The sequence below is a fragment of the Gigantopelta aegis genome, chromosome 15 (assembly GCF_016097555.1).
Source record: "Gigantopelta aegis isolate Gae_Host chromosome 15, Gae_host_genome, whole genome shotgun sequence".
Lineage (NCBI taxonomy): Eukaryota > Metazoa > Mollusca > Gastropoda > Neomphalida > Peltospiridae > Gigantopelta > Gigantopelta aegis.
In genome coordinates this window covers 25,591,798-25,615,757 of record NC_054713.1, presented here as the reverse complement: position 1 = coordinate 25,615,757, position 23,960 = coordinate 25,591,798, and the positions used below count along the sequence as shown (strand labels likewise).

The following is a 23,960-nucleotide window of genomic DNA, read 5'->3' as shown; positions in this document are numbered from 1 at the left end:
ACATTGCTATATATGCAAGGGGATGCCCAGAGGACTTAACTTGTCCTTTCAAATAAATTCAAATACTCTTTTTAACAAATTATTTACTTTTCTTTAGCAAATTGTTAACAATTTTCATTTTAGGAATGCTAAACCTTTATTAGGATTTCTTTTCCAGGAGTTAGTCCATTTGTCTGTCTGCCCCTCGTCTCCTCCCTAACACACTCCCTAGGTCTGCCTTTCATCATCTCCCTAACACACTCCCTAGGTCTGCCCTTTGTCTCCTCCCTAACACATTCCCTAGCTCTGCTCTTCTTTTCCTCCCTAACACACTCCCTAGATCTGCCCTTCCTCTCCTCCCTAATACACTCCCTAGGTCTGCCCTTCATCTCCTCCCTACCCCCCCCCCCCCCCCCACCATGGAATCGTGGACTGGCTATGCCAGAATCCGAAACCATGGTGGGCGTGCCCGAACCGTAAGGATGTGGGCATGTTAAAATAGTTCCCATTCCTATTCCCATCTCCTTCCTACAGCACACTCCCTAGGTCTGCCCTTCGTCTCCTCCCTAATACACTCCCTAGGTCTTCCCTTCGTCTCCTCCCTAATACACTCCCTAGGTCTGCCCTTGATAGATACATGCATTGCATAGTAGCAGTTTGATATTTTGTTAATACATGTAATGAGGTATGCTGCAGACCTCGACTTTGCTGAAATATGTACAAAATAGTTTTCAGAAGACTTGTCTGATGTTTGAACATTTTGCATCTCTGACATTATGCACAACCAGCTGGACATTATAGACATTAGCATGATCACAGATGGTTGAAGAAGCACCAGTTACAATGGAAACACTATAGTTACAACATACATGTGTGTATATATATATAGTATAATACATGTATAATACATGTGCTGTAGAAACTGAACAGAACTATTAACACAGACAAAGCCTTACCATTGTGTCTTGCTACTCATCCCATGTTAAGCTGTAAAATGGAGGAGAAAACAGTATTCCTTTAGCTCACACTGGTGACTTATGGATTGCTGCATGGCTAGTTCTTTACATTTGTTGCTTCTGTGTGTCTGTGCTTGCCAGCGTGTTATCTGCGGCAGCCGCCCATGGAGCCAGGCGGTGGAAGCATGCTCTCTCTCTCTCTCTCCACTGTGTATCACAGGAAAGCTGCCTGCTGCTCATATTATCTCTACAACTGCTATCGGTTTCAGGAAGCCTGCTCCGCTAGCCTGACATTTCTTTGTGTATTGCCTGGTGCCAAGTTTAGCTTTTTATCAAAGGCTGAAGAGTTTTACTTTTCTGTCTGTTACAGCCAGTATGCATTGATGAAAAAAAGTCAGTACAGGTACTTGTTCACTTAGTGACAGGAAACATGCAAATAATATTTAACTGATCCGATATGTTGAGGAGAATGCTTGAAGACACTGTCAGTAATGATCTTATCAACCATTAAAAGTGAATCCTGTATGATGAAAACACATTTGGAAGTTATTATAAAGACAGACTTTTCTTTGTTGGAAGCAATTCTGAACTGGGTTGAATAATAAATGGCAGTAGTATATGGCAGTTGACTTATTAAATGGCTAAACAAAAATCTGTCCCAAAATGAAACCACCTACATAATCATGACATGTTCCATAATTTGAGTATTTGGTACATGTATACAACTACATTATGGCCACACACGTAATGATAAATACCAATAATTTTGTTATACATGTGTATATAGCATAATAATGTTCAAAATATTAGTGAAATGGCAAAACTATTAGTAACCATTAAAGAGTAATTAATGTACACAGTGTATGTTTCTAGTCAAGTTAGATACCAAACAGCCATAGTTTAAAATATGCTGAAGTGTTGTTAATTAAATATCGTCTTCCTTAAGGAATCCACCCCAAGTCTGTATTTCAGTTGTAAGTAGTTTTGAAAATCACATTCCAACTGAGTGAATTACAACATACAGCATCAGCTCATTTGCTGTGACTGGCTTCTTTCTCCCCACTACTATTGATTGATTGTCTGCTCCAGTAGCATATTCCTTTTGACATAATTGCTATTTTGACAGTTTAAAAATATGTTTTGTATGTGGCTGGAAAAATCAGCTGTATAATTGTCTGTAACATACTTTAACAAGGGGCTATATTCCTCAACCAACCTTATACTTGATACAGTGCTTATGGAGCTGTGTGGGGTGGCCGGTACTTCTTTGTTCCTCAACCAACCTTATACTTGATACCTTATGGACTTGATAACCAATCAGTGGAGCTGTTATGGAGCTGTGTGGGGTGGCCAGTACTTCTTTGTTCCTCAATCAACCTTATACTTGATACAGTGCTTATGGAGCTGTGTGGGATGGCCGGTACTTCTTTGTTTTTCATTAACTGAGTCTCTGCTTATGGAGCTGTGTGGGGTGGCCGGTACTTCTTTGTTCCTCATTAACTGAGTCTATGCTTTTGAAAATGAGCACATTGATTTATTTATCATTGGCTATTGGATGTCAAACATTTGGTAATTTTCACATATAGTCTTAGAGAGGAAACCCGCTACATGTTTCCATTAGTGGAACTTGGACTTGAAAAATGGTTTAATGTGCATATTCAGAGCAAGCTGTTGTAGTGCATGCCTGTCCTGGGCACAAGTACCCACCTCAGCCAGTTCCTCCGTCCAGGACAGGAAAGGGTTGGGGAGGGTGAAGGAGGGACCGCCTGCACTGGCAGGTGCAAGGAAGCACCAGCAGTCCAACCGTGGTTGGTAACAGGCGGGAGGTGGTATGGTGCTATGTAATTTGGATTACGCCAAAGGGGAGTGAGTGCACATTTTGATGAAGAAAGTTTGGCGCAATTTTGATGGTCGATCTGAAAATAAAAGGTAGGGAGATACGTATAGGTTTTGATTTTAGTAAGCCAAGAGTGGCTCATAGTTGAGACCTGCAGATGATGTTTCCATTAGTAGCAAGGGATCTTTTATATACACAATCCCACAAGCAGGATAGTACATACCAAGGTCTTTGACATACAAGTCGTAGTGCACTTGCTGAAACGTGAAATAGCCCAATGGGCTAACCAATGGGCATTGATCCCAAACCGACCGTACATCAAGCAAGCATGTTTTTTGCAATGGGCTACATCCCACACCAATGGTTGTTTTGAACATACAGTTATTTCAACACTTGGTGGAGAGAGGAAGAACGGTAACCCACTGCTGTCAGACAGCTAACTCCTACCAATAAAGCAGCAATGGATCATTTCTCTGCACTTTCCTGTAGACAACACAATACATACCAGAGCCTTTGATGGTGTGGGGGTGGGGGCAGTTAGTACATCCAGATCGATCAATCGAGCCTGCAACCAGTCTGACACCTAGTTATTTCAACACTTGGTGGAGAGAGAAAGAACGGTTGTTTGGAGTCTGACACCTGGTTATTTCAACACTTGGTGGAGAGAGAAAGAACGGTTGTTTGGAGTCTAACACCTGGTTATTTCAACACTTGGTGGGGAGAGAAAGAACGGTTGTTTGGAGTCTAACACTGGGTTATTTCAACACTTGGTGGAGAGAGAAAGAACGGTTGTTTGGAGTCTAACACCTGGTTATTTCAACACTTGGTAGAGAGAGAAAGAACGGTTGTTTGATGTCTAACACCAGGTTATTTCAACACTTGGTAGAGAAAGAAAGAACAGTTGTTTGGAGTCTAACACCTGGTTATTTCAACACTTGATGGAGAGAAAAGAACGGTTGTTTGTGTCTATAACACCTGGTTATTTCAACACTTGGTGGAGAGAAAAAGAACGGCTGTTTGGAGTCTATAACACCTGGTTATTTCAACACTTGGTGGAGAGAGAAAGAACGGTTGTTTGGAGTCACACCTGGTTATTTCAACACTTGGTGGAGAGAGAAAGAACGGTTGTATGGAGTCTAACACCTGGTTATTTCAACACTTGGTGGAGAGAGAAAGAACGGTTGTTTGGAGTCTAACACCTGGTTATTTCAACACTTGGTGGAGAGAGAAAGAACGGTTGTTTGGAGTCTAACAGCTGGTTATTTCAACACTTGGTGGAGAGAGAAAGAATGGTTGTTTGGTGTCTAACACCTGGTTATTTCAACACTTGGTGGAGAGAGAAAGAATGGTTGTTTGGTGTCTAACACCTGGTTATTTCAACACTTGGTGGAACGAGAAAGAATGGTAACCCACTGCTGTCAGACAGCTAACTCTTACCAATAAAGCAGCAATGGATCATTTCTCTGCACTTTCCTTTAGACAGCACAATACATACCAGAGCCTTTGATGGTGTGTGGTTGGGGGCAGTTAGTACATCCAGATCGATCGATCAAGCCTGCAACTGATCATATCTCATACGAGTGCTTTACCATTGGGCTACGCACCAATTGCTACAGCTGAAAAGGCTGAGGTGCTTGTGTTACAGGATCGAACCACCTCGATGGATCCAGTCAACTGATTGGGTTTTTTCTCCTTTCAACCAGTGCACCACAACTGGTCAGAGGCTGTGGTATGTGCTTTCCTGTCTGTTGGAAAGTACCCTTGCTGCTAATGGAAAAATGTAGCAGGTTTCCTCTTATGACTACAAGTCAGAATGACCAAATGTTTGACATCCAATAGCCGATGATTAATTAATCAATGTGGTCTAGTGGTGTCATTAAACAAACCAAACACTTTATAGCTGAAAAGTTCAATATATGTGCAGCTGACTGACTGCACATTAGTTGCACATGAGAACACACAACATGTCGTAACCTTGTCTGGCTGTGTCACTTCATTATTGCAACATAATTTGTTCTAGAATGTCGTGCAGAGAAGAAACGCTCTATTGTCACATAGACATGATCGACTACTCGTAGCACTCTTCCATAAAGAGAATACTACATGAGTGGCCATAAATGAGAGACCACATATCCTACAATGGATTGTATTAAAACATGTCTAATCAGTGAAAGCGAGTTGGCTGTATACAAGTTGTAAGATAAATGGCAACTAATGCACACTGAATTAATGTAGTATTCTATTTCTTACATATCCTCAAAAAACATGCTTTAAAATAAATTTAAGTGTCAACTAAAACCTATTTCTGGCCTTGTACACGTAGCACTTGTTCAATTATGTATCACAGAGAAAATAGTTTTATGTTAACTTTGATTACCCATATTGTTATAAATATCTTGGTACATATCGCAATGTGTTTCATCCAACTAGAATGTCAATTGGGATGTTTGTTTTATTTAACAACACCACTAGAGCACATTGATTGTTAATCATCGGCTAAACATTTGGTAATTTTGACATAGTTATAGAGGAAACCTGCTACATTTCCCCATTAGTAGCAAGGGATCTTTTATATGCACCATCCCACAAACAGGATAGCACATACCATGGCCTTTGATATACCAGTCGTGGTACACTGGCTGGAACGAGAAATAACCCAATGGGCCCACTGATGGGGATCGATCCCAAACTGACCACACATGAAGCTTTACGACTGGGCTACGTTGCACCCTATCAAGTGGTATGTAACACTTCGACATCATATGACTGGCACACTACTACCAATACATTAATCAAAACAAATTTATTGATTTAAATTGAAATCAATTAATGGGTATTAAAAAGGATATTAAACTTGTTTCCATTTCGTATCATGTTTATGTCCCTCATGAAAAATGTTTCATTCAGGACATAAACACAATATGAAATGGAAGCTTGTTTAATATTCAGTAAATATGCCACAAAGCAATCAATTTCAACTGCTTTTTTCATTAGATGGTATGGCAGTAATGACCTGGTCAGTATGTGTTATAAAAAATAACGAATGATGTTCTCACCAATGGGTGTGTAAAAATAGAATTAACCTACCAAGTCCATTCAGGCATGGGATGGTGGATATAGAATCCACCATCTGAAGCAAAAAAAAATTGTTTTGTATAGCAATACCATGCACATTGATTTACTAATCATCGTTTATTGGATGTGCAACATTTGGTAATTTTGACATTCAGTCTTATAGAGAGAAAATCCACTACATTTTCACATCAGTAGCAATGTATTTTTTATATGTGCACCATCCCACAAACAGGATAGTACATACCACGACATTTGATATACCAGTCATGGTGCACTGGCTGGAATAAGAAATAGCCCAATGGGCCCACCAATGAGAATCAATCCTAGACTGACCACACATCAGGTGAATGTCTTACCACTGGGCTACATTCTGCCCCATGACTGAAGCAAGTATTTTAAGCATTTAACCACATCCTGCTCCTGTAACAGATATATCAGTGATATATATATATAGAGAGAGTTATGTAATACATATATTACTCCTGTGGATATTGCAATTTAACCACATCCTGCTCCTGTAACAGATATATCAGTGATATATATATAGAGAGAGAGTTATGTAATACATATATTACTCCTGTGGATATTGCAATTTAACCACATCCTGCTCCTGTAACATATATCAGTGATATATATATATATAGAGAGAGTTATGTAATACATATATTACTCCTGTGGATATTGCAATTTAACCACATCCTGCTCCTGTAACAGATATATCAGTGATATATATATATAGAGAGAGAGTTATGTAATGCATATATTACTCCTGTGGATATTGCAATTTAACCACAGCCTGCTCCTGTAACATATATCAGTGAATATGTATATATATATAGAGAGAGAGAGTTATGTAATACATATATTACTCCTGTGGATATTGCAATTTTTATAACACCTCTATTTCTGAAGCAAAATATGTGAGTACTTTCCAAAGAATACTGAAAGGTAGAATGGCAAAGAGTGAAGCGGGCTGTCGAGGATTTCCTTCAGCACATGTAGTTTAGACGGTGTGTTCAAGAGAGGTGTGTTCAAGAGAGAGATACGGGCTGCCTGCAATGATTGAACATGATCTCATACACATCTGCACCATGTAGCAAGCATGTCTAGACCTGAGAATAACAGTTAACCCATCACTTTACTGGCAGTAACCTGCCGAGAAATAATTGCTAAATTAACTTTACAGGGACTGGTTAATATCGGAAAAGCTGAAAAAGCAATTACACAATATCTTGTCCAGTGTGAGCCTGTATTAAAAACATACATGTACTTATAACCTTGTTACATTTTGTGACAACAGTAATGTAGATCAATAATACCGCAGTCTAATTACACAATATCTTGTCCAGTGTGAGCCTGTATTAAAAACATACATGTACTTATAACCTTGTTACATTTTGTGACAAGTAATGTAGATCAATAATACCGCAGTCTAATTACACAATATCTTGTCCAGTGTGAGCCTGTATTAAAAACATACATGTACTTATAACCTTGTTACATTTTGTGACAACAGTAATGTAGATCAATAATACCGCAGTCTAATTACACAATATCTTGTCCAGTGTGAGGCTGTATTAAAAACATACATGTACTTATAACCTTGTTACATTTTGTGACAACAGTAATGTAGATCAATAATACCGCAGTCTAATTACACAATATCTTGTCCAGTGTGAGCCTGTATTAAAAACATACATGTACTTATAACCTTGTTACATTTTGTGACAACAGTAATGTAGATCAATAATACCGCAGTCTAATTACACAATATCTTGTCCAGTGTGAGCCTGTATTAAAAACATACATGTACTTATAACCTTGTTACATTTTGTGACAACAGTAATGTAGATCAATAATACCGCAGTCTAATTACACAATATCTTGTCCAGTGTGAGCTGTATTAAAAACATACATGTACTTATAACCTTGTTACATTTTGTGACAACAGTAATGTAGATCAATAATACCGCAGTCTAATTACACAATATCTTGTCCAGTGTGAGCCTGTATTAAAAACATACATGTACTTATAACCTTGTTACATTTTGTGACAACAGTAATGTAGATCAATAATACCGCAGTCTAATTACACAATATCTTGTCCAGTGTGAGGCTGTATTAAAAACATACATGTACTTATAACCTTGTTACATTTTGTGACAACAGTAATGTAGATCAATAATACCGCAGTCTAATTACACAATATCTTGTCCAGTGTGAGGCTGTATTAAAAACATACATGTACTTATAACCTTGTTACATTTTGTGACAACAGTAATGTAGATCAATAATACCGCAGTCTAATTACACAATATCTTGTCCAGTGTGAGGCTGTATTAAAAACATACATGTACTTATAACCTTGTTACATTTTGTGACAACAGTAATGTAGATCAATAATACCAGTCTAATTACACAATATCTTGTCCAGTGTGAGGCTGTATTAAAAACATACATGTACTTATAACCTTGTTACATTTTGTGACAACAGTAATGTAGATCAATAATACCGCAGTCTAATTACACAATATCTTGTCCAGTGTGAGTCTGTATTAAAAACATACATGTACTTATAACCTTGTTACATTTTGTGACAACAGTAATGTAGATCAATAATACCGCAGTCTAATTACACAATATCTTGTCCAGTGTGAGTCTGTATTAAAAACATACATGTACTTATAACCTTGTTACATTTTGTGACAACAGTAATGTAGATCAATAATACCGCAGTCTAATTACACAATATCTTGTCCAGTGTGAGTCTGTATTAAAAACATACATGTACTTATAACCTTGTTACATTTTGTGACAACAGTAATGTAGATCAATAATACCGCAGTCTAATTACACAATATCTTGTCCAGTGTGAGGCTGTATTAAAAACATACATGTACTTATAACCTTGTTACATTTTGTGACAACAGTAATGTAGATCAATAATACCGCAGTCTAATTACACAATATCTTGTCCAGTGTGAGGCTGTATTAAAAACATACATGTACTTATAACCTTGTTACATTTTGTGACAACAGTAATGTAGATCAATAATACCGCAGTCTAATTACACAATATCTTGTCCAGTGTGAGGCTGTATTAAAAACATACATGTACTTATAACCTTGTTACATTTTGTGACAACAGTAATGTAGATCAATAATACCGCAGTCTAATTACACAATATCTTGTCCAGTGTGAGGCTGTATTAAAAACATACATGTACTTATAACCTTGTTACATTTTGTGACAACAGTAATGTAGATCAATAATACCGCAGTCTAATTACACAATATCTTGTCCAGTGTGAGGCTGTATTAAAAACATACATGTACTTATAACCTTGTTACATTTTGTGACAACAGTAATGTGTGCCAGTCCTAAGGCAGTAGACCTAACCACTGAGCCACTGAGACTATTCATTGTCAGTATACTAGTAACACATGTCTATTCATTGTTATTGATTTCATTACCTACGTATGGTTTAATTTACAACAAATCAATACACATATAATTATTATAGTATTTCATGCTAGTTTTGTAGCTTGTTGCATAACAATATTGTTTGGTACACTTGTGACATCAGCAGATTATACAGACTGCAAGTTTGACAATTGTGGTTTGGGAAACAACATCAATGGTGCAATATATTATTGCAAGCTGCATTCTGTAGTTACATGTTCATGAACATAATGTTTAGTATAAATAAATAAATAAATAAATGAATAAATAAATAAATAAATAAATAAATAAATATTTATTTAATAAATAATTTAAAAAATTACATTTTATTCCAAACAGCTAGTGGTAGTGTAAGATGGCATACAGTGTTGTAAACAAACCATTCCTTTTACTAACATCTAACACCTGACCCTAATTACATGTGTATCAATGTGTTCACAATTTAAGCAATTCTCTTACGTTGTGCCTCAGTGAAAATATTTGATTTATTACCGGTGTTTAGTGCTAAAGTTAGCTAAGTTATTTGACAAGATGTTTTTTTTCTCCCAAGATGCACCTATAACAGACATCTCTTTTGAAGTCTATTTACTCGTGGCAGCCACAATTTTATTTTCATTGGCTGATAACATAAGGCAGTGTCCAATGTGTACATAGCTCTGCTGTAATGAGTATCTGTCTGTGAGTACAAGGTTGAAATGAGCTTGCTTAAAATATCTGCAAATTTCACATGATGTTGTTCTGCAGTACACGGTCCATAGAGTGTATTTAAAAATGTGGGGACGAGGGTTAGGGGTAATGTTAGTGCAATGGCCTGGGTGATGGAAATTCTATATTTGAGGGTTTGAGAGCATACTCACCCCCCCAAAAAAAAATGAATTTCAGGTGTTCAAATATGGCATTTCCAACATTTTTAATTTCAGGTGTTCATATATGGCATTTCCAACATTTTGAGCACCCTGTTCTCCTCAAAATGTTGTTAAACCCAAGTTTTACGATGACACCATGAAAACGATATTTCATACAGCAAGTAAGTGTATGGTTGGATGGGTGGTTGCCGTGCCGTCTGTAAGGAAAGAAGGAAGAAATGTTTCATTTAATGACACATTTTAATTATGATTTTATATGGTATCAATCACACAGTTAACAATCACACAGATAATGAGAGGAAACCCACTGATTCCATACCATATGGGCTACTCTTTTTTGATTACCAGCAAGGTATCTTTTATATGACATCCCATAGTCATGATATTACATACCACAGCCTTTGTTACACCATTTGAGGAGCATTGGTTGGAATGAGTAATAGCTCAATGACCCACTGTTGTGGATCGATCCTAGACTGACTGCACACCAGATGAGTATTTTACCACTGGGCTACATCCCACCCATACTGTAATTAAAGGGGAGGACAACTCAAACAAGAGCCTTATGTGTTAGAAAGATGCATACCCGGACCACCAACACATACTGACATTGAAAAATGTCTAATTTTAGAGTTAATAAAAAACCCAGTGATTATTCCTGCTACATGTAACTGGGGGCAGCCATTTTGTGATTTTAGATGGAAAAGTCTACTTAAGAGTTTTACAGAATTATTTACAGTAATAAAGCATGACGGCTGATAATGTCTGTTACCATTTTAGGGGTGGCAGGTTATTTCACCATACCCTGTGATGTTCATAATATTGGTATGTATTTTTGTGTCTAGATGGCAGTAATTAATTGCTTTGTCTGGTTACCTGCCTAATATACACCTGCCAATCAGGAATCACCAGTGGAGGCAACTACACGATAGACCAATTAATTAAGAAAACACTCTGTTTATCATTTCAGTACATAGGTTAATGCATGGACAAAACATGATACAGTTATTGTGACCACTTTGACAATGATGGTTTATTTTGTATTGAAAAATAATATATACTTATTGCTGGCTTATTGGGATGAATATTATTACAGAAAGTCTCCTTTGGATTTGCTTCATGCCAGGGTTGGTGTGCCTTATACTGATTTTAAACATTGTATCAACCAATTTATCTTTTTGACTTGGCAAACTGATTGGGATGGTACGGTTGCGGACAAGCTTAATGCTATCAAGCCAGTCTTAGGAGAGTGGCAGTCCTCCTATAGACAGTGCAGGAAGGATGAAATAGTCTTGTGTCATGCTTGCATCTGTCATACTTATTTGACCCATTCATTTATCTTGAAGAAAGATCCTCCACCACAGTGTGATCTCTGTCAGTGTACTCTGATTGTACGCCACATTTTAGTGGAGTGTACTCATCTTAAGGAAATTAGAAAAAGATATATTTGGTCAAAGAAAAGTGATGGAATTAATCCTTCTGATTCCATCCAGAACTTTTATTACAATTTTTATGTGATACTGACTTTTATTCTAAATTTTAATTTTATCTATGATATTTGTATTTTTTTATTTTTCTCTTGAATTTTTCTCTTAATGATGTTCATCACTTTATTTGTTTGCATTTACCATGGTTTGACACCCAATACCTGATGTATTTTTTGTGCTGGGGTGTTGTTAAACATTCATTCATTCATTCATTCATTCATCATTACTAAAAAATCAGATACGTTTGTTTCTTCCGTTCTAAGACTAATTACTGACATGACGCGTTAAGTATTACGTAACCACCGGCTCGCCAGAGGGCATATTCACTGCGATAGAAAAAAATGGCTGCGCCTGTTATATATAACAGCTGTCACATTTAACCACTTTATTAATTAAATGTAATAATATACTTGTTGATATTAAGCAATAATGTGCATTATATCGTTGAAAATGCATACCAGCCCAAAAGCCTTGCGTGAGCATTCCTTTAAGTCCACTGAAGAATTGTAATCAGTGAATCGGTAGTATATAGATGAAAACTGACAATTTGTTATAGAGATCTATATAACCTGTACAGTAGTATAGTAAGAATTTGGTATGCATTTTTATTTAATTAATCTCTCTCTCCCTCTCTCCCTCCCTCCCTCTCTCTCTCTCCTTTATTACCCAGTGGAAGAAATAGGGGGTTGGCCACTGTGCCCCCCAATTTTGTGGCTTTTGCTGTACGGTATATATATTATTCTTTGCACACAATATTTCCTGTTTTGTGTTATATACTGTATACATTATAATTAAAAGTGTTTTAAAATAGTATAAGTAACATCAGAACAGACAGACCATAATACTGTGTTTTAATTGAATATGTGTAAAGAAAGCAACCTTCCTTCTCTACTCTGGTAGAGTGGTAAAGAAAGCAACCTTCCTTCTCTACTCTGGTAGAGTGGTAAAGAAAGCAACCTTCCTTCTCTACTCTGGTAGAGTGGTAAAGAAAGCAACCTTCCTTCTCTACTCTGGTAGAGTGGTAAAGAAAGCAACCTTCCTTCTCTACTCTGGTAGAGTGGTAAAGAAAGCAACCTTCCTTCTCTACTCTGGTAGAGTGGTAAAAAAAGCAACCTTCCTTCTCTACTCTGGTAGAGTGGTAAAGAATGCAACCTTCCTTCTCTACTCTGGTAGAGTGGTAAAAAAAGCAACCTTCCTTCTCTACTCTGGTAGAGTGGTAAAGAAAGCAACCTTCCTTCTCTACTCTGGTAGAGTGGTAAAAAAAGCAACCTTCCTTCTCTACTCTGGTTTCCGTTCCAGTCAGTGTACCATGACTGGTATATTATCAAAAGTCATGGTATGTGCTATCCTGTCTGTGCGATGATGCATATATATAAGACCCCTTGCTACTAATGGAAAACTGTAGTGGGTTTGCTCTCTGAGACTGTCAACATCATCAAATGTTTAGTATCCAACAGCCAATGATTAATAAATCAATGTGCCAACTGATGGTGTCGGATGTTAAACAAAACAAACAAGAAATAGCCCAATGCCCACTGACAGGGATTGATCCTAGATCGACCGTGCATCAGGTAAGTGCTTTACCACTGGGCTATGTCCCGCTCCCAATGTCCAAGTATACAAGTTTGCACTTGACATTGGACAGAGTTTGTTAAGCACCTATTGACATCAGGTATTAGTTGCCCTCCATTTCTCTTTCAGTGTGTGCTATCTGATCTCTGTTTATTGTAGGATTGGGATGGCATCAGATTCTCTGGCCAAGATGATGCCTTAGATGATAGTGAATGACAAATCTGGTGAATGGCAAAACATTGATGTTGTTTGTGGAAAAGAACTGTTAATTGCACAACATTGTCATTGTCATACAATTAATAATTGTTGTAACTGCAACATATCATTCGCTCTCTATCTCTCATTCTCTGTCTCTCATTCTCTGTCTCTCTATCTCTCTGTCTCTGTCTCTCTCTCTCTCTGTCTCTCTGTCTCTCATTCTCTGTCTCTATCTCTCATTCTCTGTCTCTGTCTCTCTGTCTCTCTCTTCGGGGAGGCAAGACGTAGCCCAGTGGTAAAGCGCTCGCTTGGTATGCAGTCGGTTTGGGATCGATCCCTGTCAGTGGTCCCATTGGGCTATTTTTCGCTCCAGCCAGTGCACCACGACTGGTACATCAAAGACCGTGGTATGTACTATCCTGTATATGGGATGGTGCATAAAAAAGATCCCTTGCTGCCAATCGAAATGAGTAGCCCATGAAGTGGCGACAGCGGGTTTCCTCCTTCAATATCTGTGTGGTCCTTAACCATGTCTGATGCCATATAACCATAAATAAAATGTGTTGAGTGCGTCGTTAAATAAAATATTTCCTTATATTTCCTCTCTTCAGGAGTCAGCCTGTCATGTTTTCGGGTGTTTCTCTGTCCACTGATGCATGTCCTTTATCATAGCTTCCTTTTTACACCTTATTTGCACCAGTATCATTCATGTTTCATTTGAACTCATTTCACATGTGTAACATCACCCAGATACAGCAATGTGTGAATATATATCTCTGATTGTGACATATCAGTTGGTACTGGGCCCTGTCTAACCTTACTTTATCAGATATTGCATGTTTTTTTTTTTTTTTTTTTTTTTTTTTAAAGTTTTAATATACTTTTTTTATCATCAGGTTTTTGTTGTTGTTGAGGCTTGTGAATGACTGTACAATATATGTGTTGTTACAGACTTACATGTTCATTATAGTGTATGCTGCCCTATACATTAAAATGAATGGCGAGTTCCAGAATTACACTCTGGCTTGATTAATATAGTGTCAGGCTAATGTGACTTTCAGAATCGCCCTTGCAACTGTCCAAGGTAATCGGTATAATGCTGTGGAGTTTTTAATTCTCCATGTTTTTCCCTGTGGTCTATATTCATTTGTTTTCCCACAGCATGTTTTTCCCTGTGGTCTATATTCATTTGTTTTCCCACAGCATGTTTTTCCCTGTGGTCTATATTCATTTGTTTTCCCACAGCATGTTTTTTCCTGTGGTCTATATTCATTTGTTTTCCCACAGCATGTTTTTTCCTGTGGTCTATATTCATTTGTTTCCCCACAGCATGTTTTTCCCTGTGGTCTATATTCATTTGTTTTCCCACAGCATGTTTTTCCCTGTGGTCTATATTCATTTGTTTTCCCACAGCATGTTTTTTGCTGAAGACGTTTTCTTAATTAGTAGTGTTACTGCCAGAATTACACTGTGGCTTGTTTAGTAGTGTCACTGTCAGAATTACACTGTGGTTTGTTTTGTAGTGTCACTGCCAGAATTACACTGTGGCTTGTTTAGTAGTGTCACTGCCAGAATTACACTGTGGCTTGTTTAGTAGTGTCTCTGTCAGAATTACACTGTGGTTTGCTTAGTAGTGTCACTGCCAGAATTACACTGTGGTTTGCTTAGTAGTGTCACTGCCAGAATTACACTGTGGTTTGCTTAGTAGTGTCACTGCCAGAATTACACTGTGGCTTGCTTAGTAGTGTCACTGCCAGAATTACACTGTGGTTTGTTTAGTAGTGTCACTGCCAGAATTACACTGTGGTTTGTTTAGTAGTGTCACTGCCAGAATTACACTGTGGTTTGTTTAGTAGTGTCACTGCCAGAATTACACTGTGGCTTGCTTAGTAGTGTCTCTGCCAGAATTACACTGTGGCTTGTTTAGTAGTGTGTCAGAATTACACTGTGGCTTGTTTAATAGTGTCACTGTCAGAATTACACTGTGGCTCATTTCGAATAGTGTGATTTTTAATTGCAGTGTCTCATTACGAATAGTGTGATTATTAATTGCACTGTGTCTTGTTTCGAATAGTGTGATTTTTAATTGCACTGTGTCTCGTTTCCAACAGTGTGATTTTTAATTGCACTGTGTCTCGTTTCCAACAGTGTGATTTTTAATTGCACTGTGCCTCGTTTCCAACAGTGTGATTTTTAATTGCACTGTGCATCGTTTCGAACAGTGTGATTTTTAATTGCACTGTGCCTCGTTTCGAACAGTGTGATTTTTAATTGCACTGTGCCTCATTTCGAACAGTGTGATTTTTAATTGCACTGTGCCTCATTTCGAACAGTGTGATTTTTAATTGCACTGTGCCTCATGTAGTGTAAGGGTTTTCCATATCAGTAGAGGTTTGATATCTAGCTCAGTCGGTAGAGTGCTCGCCTGAGGTGTTTGTTTTTTAGGATCGTACCCTCTCGGTTGACCCATTCTCTGATTAGATTTTCTTCTGTCCCAATCAGAGCACTGGGGGCAGGATGTAGCCCCATGGTAAACCGCTCACTCGACCTGTGGTCGGTGTGGGATCAATCCCTGCTGGTGGGCCGCATTGGGCTATTTCTCGTTCCAGCCACTGCACCACGACTGGTATATCAAAGGCCGTGGTATGTACTATCCTGTCTGTGGGATGGTGCATATAAAAGATCCCTTGCTGCTAATTGAAAAGAGTAGCCTATGAAGTGGCGACAGCGGGTTTCCTCTCTCAATATGTGTGTGGTCCTTAACCATATGTCTGGCGCCATATAACTGTAAATAAAATGTGTTGAGTGCATCGTTAAATAAAACATTTCTTTCTTTCAATCAGAGCACCATGACTGGTATACCAAAGGCTGTGGTATGTGCTGTCCTGTCTGTGGGAAAGTACATATAAAAGACACTATAACTGCTAATAAAAAAATGTAGTGGGTTTCCTCTAAGACTACGATTCAGAAATGTTTGCCATCCCATAGGAAATGATTAATAAACAGACAGAAACGTTAACTTTCTACAGAGACCGGCCTCGGTGGCGGCGTGGTTAGACCATTGGTCTACAGGAAGGTAGGTACTGGGTTCGGATCCCAGTCAAGGCATGGGATTTTTAATCCAGATACTGACTCCAAACCCTCAGTAAGTGCTCTGCAAGGCTCAAAGGGTAGGTGTAAACCACTTGCACCGACCAGTGATCCATAACTGGTTCAACAAAGGCCATGGTTTGTGCTATCCTGCCTGTGGGAAGCGCAAATAATCAGAAAGAGTAGCCCATGTAGTGGCGACAGCGGCTTTCCTCTCAAAATCTGTGTGGTCCTTAATCATATGTCCGACGCCATATAACCGTAAATAAAATGTGTTGAGTGCATTGTTAAATAAAACATTTCTTTCTTTTTTTCTTTCTACAGAATTATTTAGTGTCATATGAGTTATAGAATTATGTAGTTTATTCTGTTCAAGAATCATGTTGTGGCATATTTAATATTTATGTAACTTCTAGATTTATCCTAGTAGGGCTTGCTTAGTGAAACTTGAAATAAATATTTAAAGAAAATGCTGTTTATAGAAAAGCAAATGAAAGTTTTAGCAGTAACATTTTTAGCAGATGCAATGCAATTTATTCCATTAACATATTTGTGGGGGTTTTCATTTCAATTTCAGGTTTGATGTTTCAAGTGGTGAATGAGGAAACTTATTTTTGTATTTAAATATATAGTCTGACTCATCTTCCTACAAAAATTATTTTGTAAATAATTTCAGTTTGGTTTGATATAAAAAGAAAAGTAAGTGTTTTGGAAATAAAAATGTACTATTTTTGTGTGCAATTTAGAAAACATCAGCTCAGAAATAAATAACTTGTAGTAAATTCCATAGCATGAAAAGGCGTTCTGTGTGCAGGACAGACTATAAGCCTGTGCTTATAAAACTTTTAGACTGATTGAGGCCTGGGATGCCACACTACTGAGGCCTGGGATGCCACACTACTGAGGCCTGGGATGCCACACCACTGAGGCCTGGGATGCCACACTACTGAGGCCTGGGATGCCACACTACTGAGGCCTGGGATGCCACACCACTGAGGCCTGGGATGCCACACCACTGAGGCCTGGGATGCCACACCACTGAGGCCTGGGATGTCACACCACTGAGGCCTGGGATGCCACACCACTGAGGCCTGGGATGCCACACCACTGAGGCCTGAGGCCTGGGATGCCACACCACTGAGGCCTGGGATGCCACACTACTGAGGCCTGAGGCCTGGGATGCCACACCACTGAGGCCTGGGATGTCACACCACTGAGGCCTGGGATGCCACACCACTGAGGCCTGGGATGCCACACCACTGAGGCCTGGGATGCCACACCACTGAGGCCTGGGATGTCACACCACTGAGGCCTGGGATGTCACACCACTGAGGCCTGGGATGTCACACCACTGAGGCCTGGGATGCCACACCACTGAGGCCTGGGATGTCACACCACTGAGGCCTGGGATGCCACACCACTGAGGCCTGGGATGCCACACCACTGAGGCCTGGGATGTCACACCACTGAGGCCTGGGATGCCACACCACTGAGGCCTGGGATGTCACACCACTGAGGCCTGGGATGCCACACCACTGAGGCCTGGGATGCCACACCACTGAGGCCTGGGATGCCACACCACTGAGGCCTGGGATGTCACACCACTGAGGCCTGGGATGCCACACCACTGAGGCCTGGGATGCCACACTACTGAGGCCTGAGGCCTGGGATGCCACACTACTGAGGCCTGGGATGCCACACTACTGAGGCCTGGGATGCCACACTACTGAGGCCTGGGATGGAGGCCTGGGATGCCACACTACTGAGGCCTGAGGCCTGGGATGCCACACTACTGAGGCCTGGGATGCCACACTACTGAGGCCTGGGATGTCACACTACTGAGGCCTGAGGCCTGGGATGCCACACTACTGAGGCCTGGGATGCCACACTACTGAGGCCTGGGATGCCACATTACTGAGGCCTGGGATGTCACACTACCGAGGCCTGGGATGCCACACTACGAGGCCTGGGATGTCACACTACTGAGGACGGTGGCTGGAAAACACAGTCACAATTTAATTAGTATAAAAAAAAAAAAACAGGAAAAAAGTCACAATTTTTATATAACAAAATGTTCATTCCTGTCCTGTGAATGTTCATGACGTCACCATGAACAATAATCCTCTTACAAACAACTTGTGTGAAGGTTGCAACATGTTCTTCAACCTTGTGGGCTACTACCACCCGTCAACCTGGCGGGTTATTGAATGGTTTCAACGTGAGCAGGTGACAGTGAGCACCATCATCCATCAGGATGCGGTTGGAAACCCACCTTAACGACAGGTTCGTCAACACTATGTGCAGCTGCAAGAGCAGTCACAACCTGTGTCAATCGTCTTGAGGACCACAAGACACTGGCAGAATTTCTCGGTGGCATCAGATAGAACATCCGCTTAAACCACCAACATTGAAAACAAAGAACATGGACAAAAACTCTCAGTGACAAAATGTGTTTGATCGGTCTTTCATTGCTAATATATTTTTTAAATAAAAGTTGTGACTTTTATTCCTGTGACTTTTTTTGGTTGTTTTTTTTTCTACGACTTTTTTACCTTTGACTTTTTATTCTAGATTCCCCGAGGACAGATGCTACTGGGCGAGTGTGAGAGAAACACCCTGTGTCTGCCACGTAGCCGTCTTCTCAACAGGCAGCACTGAAGCGATATAGCCAGACATGTTAGAACATACCCTAACCTTTGATACTGCAGTCATGTGGCATGTGATGTTTGCAGAATTCAGCGGTCACCCAATCCAAGCAGGAACCCAGCTCAACACTAACAACCAGTTTATACATGTAGCTATAGCTTATAGAGCACATTTAGTGCTAAATAAACAATTATAGTATCCATGCCAAAGATACAGACAAACTGCAACAATTATAGTCTTTTCAAATGCTGTGATAACCAGTCTGGAAGAACTGGCCATGCCAGTCAGAGAGATATGCCTAACACTGGAGATGGAAATTTCAGTAAATGCTGTATGTAGTAAACAAATTGTCCTACATGTATACTGATGTAATCACAGGGCAGCCTATAATACTATGTGAAAATGAAAAAGATTATTTGTGGAACAAGTGACATTCATGAATTATTTAATTGAAATAGTCCTAACGATACTGGAGTTGGCTTTCATATATTGGAATTAAAAAAAAAAAATTGGCAAACACGGTATGCATGATGCACACTATTTCTCACCTGCCGTAAGTTCTATTTGTGTGTTGAATATCGGTGCATGTGGCGTGCACATTCACATTGTCAGAAGTGCAACAGCTGTCGGGGATGCAGTAACTCATTTTGAAAATGTCAACTGCCATTAAGAGCTGATTAAACAAGGGTGTATTGATAAAAACGCCCTTCCAGGAAAATGAATGTTCAACACCTTAGCACACTGTTTTATCACAAGACATATGGTATTAAAGAAGCATTCCACAAGGAAAAGATAAAGCACATTTTAAATTATGGCCATTAGGTGTCTAACACATGATTATTTAACATTTTGTTGAGAGGGATAGAGAGGAAACCCTCTCCCACCTCATAGACTACTCATACTGATAAAACAGCAAGGCAAGGCAAGGCTTCTAGATTATGGTAGCCCCACTCCCATGGCTAGTGATATTCAGTGTTGGGCTAGTAAATAACTACTATTGCCATGCCCGGTGGCTAGTGAAATGTTTTTGTCAAATGTAGTTAAGTCTGTTTTGTAAATATGAATGTGCTGCCCCCACCTCAAGCCCCCAATGTTAGTGTTTTAAGCTATATCTTCCTTTTTAGGTCACACGTACATCCAATTATTACTGTAATATTTAGTAAAATTGTATTAACTTAAAATAAAGTTGGGCTAGTAAATTTTTAATTGTGGCTAGTAAATTTTTGTAATCACTGATCCCATAGCTAGTGAATTTTATAAAAAATTCCATGAAACCCTGATCAAGGAAACTTTTATATGCACTAATTCCCAGCCTTTGTTGTACCAGTCATAAAGCAACCTATGTTACTTTGTGAAAATGAAGAACATGGTATGGGGAACAAGTGACATTCCTGAATTATTCATAATTTATAATGATGACAAGTACATGTATAATCTGAATGATCATTGTTTGACTACGTGGAGGTAGTGTGAATAAGATATTGCTGTTATGTTGCACTATACTATATACACGGTCTGAAAATCTTATTACATGTTTAAAATCACTTACAAAACATTGATAAAAACATTCCAAGTTATTGTATTAAAAACAGAACAGATATAACATAAATTTGTTAAGTGTCATATCGGTCGTATCTATGGTTTATTTTCATTGATTTAAAAAAACCCACCAATTTTTTGTATCAGCATCAAATTAAAGCTCTTTCTTCTCCCTATGTACATGTAATAACTAGGGATAGGTATTATGAGAATTTTTTTTATCAAATTTACTATTTAAAGTGTAAAATATGTAGATCACTTTGTGTATTATATCTTATATGTACATGAATCTCATGGAATAAACATTTTTGGTGCACTGTGATGAACATCCATAGGTTCAAAAATAAACCAACTTTCACTGACCTAGGGTGTCTAGAGTGTGAGAAACTCATCTAAATACAAACATTTAACACAAACGTCGACACTGTCACCATTGGAAAAGTAATGCTTATATCTCACCGTTTCATATTGTAAATGCAAGACAATAATGCCATGCCTTCCTTTTATCACATCTTTAAACAGTTAAGAAAATCAGTTGAATCTAAAAGATCTTAGTTTTCGATTGATGAGGAAGGAAGGATATGTTTTATTTAACGATGCACTCAACACATTTTATCTGATTAATGAGAACTCGAAATATGGAAATTAACAGGTTTATCATAATTTATTACCCCAGCAGGCTTTCATAATGGGGTAAATAAAAATCGTAATTTCTTGGTGAGAAATTATTAAATTATGCATTCATGTAACATACAATATAATTACAAACTAATGACTTTGTCGGTACTAAATATAACATGATCACAGTTTAGCAAACCTACACAATGACGTCATGTAGTTTAAAGAGTTTGCATTTACACATCTGTTTTTATTGTTAAATTTGTAATAAAATCTCATTACAGATGTTTTGAACAACAAAGAGAACCGTTTCTCTTTTTCAAATTATCTGGGAATGTGAATAACATGCAAAGCTATAGTAATACTGAGAACAGTATATAAAGTGGTTTACATCTCTTTGTACATTGTTGTTGGATAAAGAAAATTAAAGCTTTTAGAGAAAAAAAGTACATGTATTTCACTCAGGACATAAATGTGATAACTGGCAACTCATTTATTATCCTCTATATATACATGTATTATTTACCTTTGAATCATATGGGAATACAGATAATTAAAGGGACATTCCTGAGTTTGCTGCATTGTAAGATGTTTCCGAAAACTAAAATATTTCTACAATTAAACTTACATATTAAATATATTTTCTTGTTTAGAATATCAGTGTCTGTATATTCAATGTGTTTCTGGTCGTCTTAATATTTGTAAGAAGCCCAAACTGGATTTTGTCTTCAAATAAATTTGTATGTACAAAAAACAAACATTTTAGGCAATAAAATGAAATTTAACCTAGTACAAATATTAGAACGATCAGAAACATGTTTAATATACAGCCACTAATATTTTATGCAGAAAAACATATTTGATATGTAATTACCATCATTAAAAAGTCTGTTAGTCGATAACATCATAAAAAATTGCAGCAAACTCAGGAATGTCCCTTTAATACTGCACATCTACATGTATATAATATGAAGATTTCAAAATGTGATATATCCATGGATGTAATTTTGAGATTTTACTACAACATGATATAGCGTTTATCAAATGAATCACTTTTAAGCACCTGCTCAATGGGGAGTACCTGTAGATTTTGTTGACAGAAACTCTATTATCATATTGCTGAGTTGTACTAACATTAGCATATTTTCACTGGCAACTCCAAAATTTGGAAATTGGCATATATTGCATTCTGGAAATTAACATTTCATATACAGTACATGTAGCTCCCACATTTGCAATTAAAAAAAAAAAAAGTTGTTTGTTTAACACCACTGGAGCACATTGATCAATTAATCATCAGCTATTGGATGTCAAACATTTGGTAATTCTGACACAGTCATCAGAGGAAACCTGCTATATTTTTCCTAATGCAGCAAGGGATCTTTTATATTCACTTTCCCACAGACAGGAAAGCACATACCACAGCCTTTGTCCAGTTGTGGTGCACTGGTTGGTACGAGAAAACCCCCCAATCAGTTCAATGTATTCACCGAGGTGGTTCGATCCTGCGACACAAGCATCTCATGTGAGCACTCAACAGAGTGAGCTAAATCCAGCCTCCTTGCAGTTTAAAGAAAGAAAGGAATGTGTTTTAACGACGCACTCAACACATTTTATTTACGGTTATATGGCGTCGGACATATGGTTAAGGACAACACAGATTTTGAGAGGAAACCTGCTGTCGCCACTACATGAGCTACTCTTCCGATTGCCAGCAAGGGATCTTTTATTTGCGCTTCCCACAGGCAGGATAGCACAAACCATGGCCTTTGTTGAACCAGTTATGGATCACTGGTCAGTGCAAGTGGTTTACACACACCCATTGAGCCTTGCGGAGCACTCACTCAGGGTTTGGAGTTGGTATCTGGATTAAAAGTCCCATGCCTCGACTAGGATCTGAACCCAGTACCTACCAGCCTGTAGACCGATGGCCTACCACGACGCCACCAAGGCCAGTCTTTGCAGTTTAAATGCAAACAAGAGGCCTATTGGCCTCCAGGACTGCACCATATAATTTTCAATTTTGAAAGTAGTAGATAATTGATTAATATAACATCCAAATGTCGAGTTTAAGAATGATCAAATTAAAACTGTATAAAGTTTATGAAATTTGTTACCCGTTAGTTTTTGTAGACTTGCCCCGATTGTAATAACTTTTTATTATAACAGAGTTTATGAAATTTGTTATCGGTGTTAGTGTTTGGAGACTTCCCCCAATCGTAACAACTTATTATAATAAAGTTTATAAAATTTGTTATCTGTGTTAAGTGTTTGAAGACTTCTGATTGTAATAACATCTTTCAGAACTTGTCGGAATGGCTTTGTGCATCTGATAAGCTTTCAGTTATAAGTTTGTTTTGTTTAACGACACCACTAGAGCACATTGATATATTGGATGTCAAACATTTGGTAATTCTAAGTCTTAGTCCCACAGACAGGATAGCACATACCATGGCCTTTGATATACCAGTCATGGTGCATTGGCTGGAACAAGAAATAGCCCAGTGACGGACAGGGATCGTTCTTGGACCGACTGTGCATCAGGCAAGTGCTTCATAACTGGGCAACAGCCCACCCCAGCTTTTAAAAGTACACCTTAATGACAGTGGTATACATTAATACAGTTTGACCAAA

General features: G+C 38.4%; 1 protein-coding gene and 1 long non-coding RNA gene across 2 annotated transcripts in view; one reads left to right on the top strand and one right to left on the bottom strand.

Moving 5' to 3' along the window:
* The window catches only part of LOC121390558, a 46,715-nt gene extending 45,336 nt beyond the window's left edge, over positions 1–1,379 (bottom strand). The window contains exon 1 of the mRNA XM_041522403.1: positions 936–1,379. The gene's annotated coding sequence lies outside the window, so the exon portion shown is untranslated. The remainder of the gene's footprint in view (positions 1–935) is intronic.
* The window catches only part of LOC121390559, an 83,073-nt gene extending 61,084 nt beyond the window's left edge, over positions 1–21,989 (top strand). The window contains exon 3 of the long non-coding RNA XR_005960228.1: positions 19,095–21,989. This is a non-coding gene — a long non-coding RNA (uncharacterized LOC121390559). The remainder of the gene's footprint in view (positions 1–19,094) is intronic.
* The last annotated feature ends 1,971 nt before the right edge of the window (positions 21,990–23,960 follow it).